Consider the following 5,423-nt stretch of genomic DNA (forward strand, 5'->3'; position numbering starts at 1 on the left):
GTATTTGAAAAGGGGAGAAAAGGTGCACAGTTTAACCAGCTTTCGGGGCAAGGGAGTGAGGGGCGCTGAAGCTCCTTGAAGTTGAAACCCAGGCTAGAATAAGTAAGAATGAGCCAGTCAGGGTGCTTGTTTGAGTGGGTTGGTGGCAGGGGGGGGCAGTTACGAGGGATAATAAAGACAAAAGCATGAAACAGAACTGGTTGTGTGCGTGTTTGTATTGAACGAGAGAAGGAACTCAAGAGTAGAAACACTAAACCTGTTTCAAGAAGAGCCATGCAAGGATTTCTAGCACAGCAGCACGACTGCAAGCTTTGTATTTAAAAAACATTCAGTCTGCCAGCACAGCACCATCGTCGCTTTCTGGGGGCACTCGGGCTTTACTAACAGAATTTTGAGGGCATCAAAGCTAGACGCTGAAAACTGAGGATTATTAGGAAGATGCTGCAGTCGTAACGATTAGAGATGGTGAGGGCCTGTCGGCAATAAAAAGCAGGAATGGCACAGAAGAAAAAAGCGGTAATTATTAAGCGGTAATTATTTAGGAGGTAAAATGGGAATAACTGTAAATAATAGCCTATGCGATCTGAAAGAGAGGAAGGACTTGAGAGTGCCTCCCAGATTTCTAGCTTAGGCCCCCTGTAGAGATCAAAATTTAGGGAGAGAAGGAGGTAGGAGAGTGTGTCAAGGATCAGGTGCTGCCTTTGAGATGTCTATACATATCTCCACTTTCACCATCCATTCTCTCTTCAACTCCAGTGGAGGAGCTCCCAGTCTAATAAAACTGTCTTGCCGAGATGAGTAATAACTCCATCTTTCCAAATACATTAGTCACTTCTTTATCATCTTACTCAACTTCTATCAATTGATGCAGGGGACAGCCCCTCCTTTCTAGCCTCCTTGGCACCATGCTTGCCTTGTGTTCCTCCCACTTTGCTGGCGTATCTCATTTGCTGTCTCATTTGTCAGCTCCTCCTCTTCTATTCAAAATCTAGATGTTCAATGATGCAAGACCCATTCCTGCACTTTCCTCCACTCATCCATTCCCATAGCTTTAATACTCTCCCTTTGCTGTCCAGTAGGTAACCACGAGTGGCTGTTGATCATTTGTAATGTGGATAGTTGGAAATGATATATGCAATATGTATAAAATACACACCAGAGTTCAAAGACTTGTATGAAAAACAGAATAACCTCGTAATTTGAATACTGATTACATGTTTAAATAATATTTTGCAGACATTGGGTTAAAAATGTATATATTAAAACTGGCCGGGCGCAGTGGCTTACGCCTGTAATCCCAGTACTTTGGGAGGCCAAGGTGGGTGGATCACCTGAGGTCAAGAGATCGAGACCATCCTGGCCAACATAGTGAAACCCTGTCTCTAGTAAAAATACAAAATTTAGCTGGACGTGGTGGCACGTGCCTGTAGTCCCAGCTGCTGGGGAGGTTGAGGCAGGAGAATCGCTTGAACCTGGGAGGCAGAGGTTGCAGTGAGCTGAGATCGCACCAGTGCACTCCAGCCTGGCAACAGAGGGAGACTCCATCTCAAAAAAATACATATATATGTGTATATATATATATAATTTTGCTTTAGTTTATATATATGTATATATGTCAACTAATTCCACCCATTTTTACTTTTTATGTGACTGCTAGAAAATGTAAAATTGCCTATGTGCCTTACATTGTATTTCTGTTTATCAGTGTGGATTTATATGCTGTTGCCTCTAAAATACCTTCATTCCAGACTCCTTTCTTCAGCATAAGACTGCTATTCCAACTGTTTATTTGACATCACGTGGATGACGTGGATGACTAATAAGCATCTCAAACTTAGCACATCTAAAACAGAATCCTTGAATTCTCTCACCCATGCTATACCTGTTCCTCCCTAAGTATTCCTTAGCAAAGTAAATGGGACATCTCTCTACCATTTGCTGTCCACAAGTCTAGCAGTTATCCTTGATGTCTTACTTCATCTCCCACATTTACTCCCTCAGCATGTCTTGTCAACTCTCCTCCAAAATATACCCTCATTATGCATGTTCTCCATTACTACTCCTCTTACCAGAATAATATCTCCCAGACAATCACAACAAACTCTTTAAACTTTTTTGTTTTGCTTATATTTGATGAGAGATACATCTGGTGTATATCATTCAAACAGTACCGAAGAGAATAAAGTTCAAAGCAAGTCTTTCCTGCCTCCCTATACCCAGTACTCTTTGAAAGTAATCATCATTACCAGATTATTTTGCGTCCTTCCAGAGTTACTACACACAGTTGTTTTTCTTCCTTTCAGCCCAGCAGTATAGCCTAGAAATTGTTCTTATTCTTGAGGACAATCTTGGAAACAGCCTGTTTGCCACATCATCCTAATCAATCTTGTTACCAGATTTTTGGTCTTTGCAAATATGATTAGTGAAAAATTGCTATCATAGTGTAGTCTCAATTTATATTTCTATTATACTGAGGAATACTGAACCTCTTTTATGTGATTAACAGCCACTTATACTTGTTCTAGGAATTCTCTTCATATCCTTTGCTTATTTTTCTAGATGAATTATTGAGGTTTTTTTCTTGTTGATTAAATAGGCTCTTTGTTGCTGATAGGAGCTGTATATATTTATTTTCACTCAGTTTATGGTAATGTTTCCATATAGTTTCTAATGCCAAACTCTCTCTTTTTTTATTTTATAACTCCAGAGGTTTGCTCCTCACCCAAGATTTTCAACAGCCTCAATTGGTCTCTCTACTTATGGTGTTGCATTTCTATGATATGTTGCCCACACAACAATCCAAATGATCTTTGTAGTTAGTTTGGAGCTTTGGTTTGTCAAGGAATTATGAGTCAGCCATCAATATCTGAACTAAAAGAAACAAAACTGGGCCGGGCACAGTGGTTCACGCCTGGAAACCCAACACTTTGGGAGGCTGAGGTGGGGACATTGCTTATACTCAGGAATTGGAGACCAACCTGGGCAACATGGTGAAACCTCATCTCTCCAAAAATACAAAAATTAGCCTGGTGTGGTGACATGTGCCTGTAGTCCCAACTGAGGTGGGAGGATCACTTGAGCCCAGGAAATAGAAGCTGCAGTGAGCTGTGATTGCACCACTGCACTCCAGCCTGTGTGACATAGCAAAACCCTGCCTCAAAAAAAAAAAAAAAAGAAAAGAAAAGAAAAGCAACAAAACTGGATTTTACTGTATACTCTAATAAGGAAAAGCTATGCTGAGTAGGCACAGTCTCCCCAAGCAGAGCAGGCTGCTGATGCTCTATGGAGCTTTGGAGAATATAGAGTTCAGGAACAGGTGAATTTCAGAGGCAAAAGGGTTTCCATCATCTGTAGAAGAGTAGATATTCTGGTAAGACTGTTATTAATTCTCCACTGAATTTATTGGAGTGAATCTGTCATTGACTGACTTTGAGAAAGGAGGGGTTTTTCAAAACAAGTTTATTGAGGCAGTTGATTAATTGAATGGGTTTAAAACTCGTTCTAGGAGTGTGGAAACTTGCTTTAATCCTCAGGGCTTTAAAAAATTATTATAGAAATGTGAAACCTACAGGGAAAAAAAAGGTAAAAAGGTAATGTACCCACCAAACTGAGCACCCAGAGGAGGACGCAGGAAAGAGCTTTTTAGACAGTGTCAACTCCCCTGTGCATGCCTGAGAACTTCTTGGTGGCTTGCCCTTCCCAGGAGTTCAGGCTACCTGGTTACCTTGCAACCCAGCTGCATCTGATGGTTTCCGTTAAGGTTGTGACCTTGTAGTTCTGAGTTTTTCTCCTTATTGAGAAAGGAAGGATGCTCATTGCAGCTTTTCATATCCTAAACACAAAAGAAGTCTTTCCTCTCAATTTTAACAGTACATTAATGGGATATTACCTTTTTTCTTCCAGTTTATCAGTTGTCTTTTGTCTTTATGAAGTTTTTTGCTTGTTTTGTCATGAAAAGGGTTCTTTTTTTAGCATATAGTCAAATTTATCAATTTTTTCTTTTATTGCATCTAGATTTTGAAACATAATTAGAAATCCTTTGCTTGTACCCAGGTTAAAGAAGAATTCACCCATTTTTTTTCTAGTACTTGTATGGTTTCATTATTTAGATTTAGATTCCTGACCCATCTGGAGTTTATTCTTTTGCCTAGTATGAGGTATGGGTCAAACTTTTTATCTTTTTCTAAATGGCTAACCAATTGTTAAGTCCATCTTTGTCCAAGTGATTTGAGATGCCACATTTATGGTATACTAAATTCCCATATGTATTTGGGTTTACTTCTGGACTTTCTTTTTGGTTGTACTGCTCGGTGTTTCTTGTCATGCACTAGGACCACAGTTTTTATTTTAGAGGCTTTAGAGTATGTTTTAGTGACTGGTAGAGGTAGTCCCCTTTCATAGCTTTTATTTTTGTTTTCCTGGATATTCTTCCATATTTTTCCATCTGAAATTAGTATCAGCTTGCCTAGCTCCATAAGAAAATTTAGTATTTTTTAAATAAACTTTAAAAATTAATTTAAGGAGACTTCACTTTCTCATGCTAAGTCATCTCATACCAAAAAAAAGGGGGTGTTGCACTTTTTCAAACTGTTTTGTGTCTTTTGAGAGTGTTTTAAAGTGTTCTTCATAAATATTTTACATATTTCTTGTTAAATTTATTTTTCTTTGTTGCTTTTGTAAATGTAGTTGTCTCTACCTTTATGTCATGTTACTGATTATGTATGGGAAGGCTGTTGATTTATGTATGTTATGTCCTGCCAACTTACTGAATTCTTCTCTTGTTTGACTTAGTTTTGTTGTTAATTTTCTATGATTTTTCAAGTGTACTATCATACCATCTGCAAAGACAAAGAGTTTTACTTACTCTTTTCTAGTCCTTCTGTCTTCAATTGATTTCTCTTTTCTAACTGCAGTAGTGAATATCTCCAGTTGAATGTTAAATAGCAGTGAAGATAGTGTACATTCTTCCCTTGGACCTGGGATAAATATTAAACAAACAGAAGAGAAAGGAACGCTCTTCCTTGTAGTAGAAAGCCAATCAATAAATGCAGAAGGAATGATGAAAATAGAAAACCACTATTTGCTAGGCATCATCATAATATTTGATCCAGACAGGAATCATCAGTGGTTGCTGAAATTAGTGGATAAAAGTTTGAAGAGTAAAGGATATATGCATAATCTCAAAGTAGCTCCTCACCAGAGATTTATTAATGACAAAGGAAAAAACAGTGCAGAAACCTGGCCCACACACGTGAACCAAGTGATCATAGTTAATATTACCAGTATTGAGACAAAGTGACATCACGTGCCCCCAGATATGCATTGAAAATGAAAACACAAAACTCTGTGGTTTACCTAACAAAAGCTCATACCTAAATCTCAGCATAAGGAAACATCAAACAAACCCAAATTGAAGGATATTA

This window comes from Mandrillus leucophaeus, unplaced genomic scaffold, assembly GCF_000951045.1.
Source record: "Mandrillus leucophaeus isolate KB7577 unplaced genomic scaffold, Mleu.le_1.0 Scaffold710, whole genome shotgun sequence".
Taxonomy (NCBI): domain Eukaryota; kingdom Metazoa; phylum Chordata; class Mammalia; order Primates; family Cercopithecidae; genus Mandrillus; species Mandrillus leucophaeus.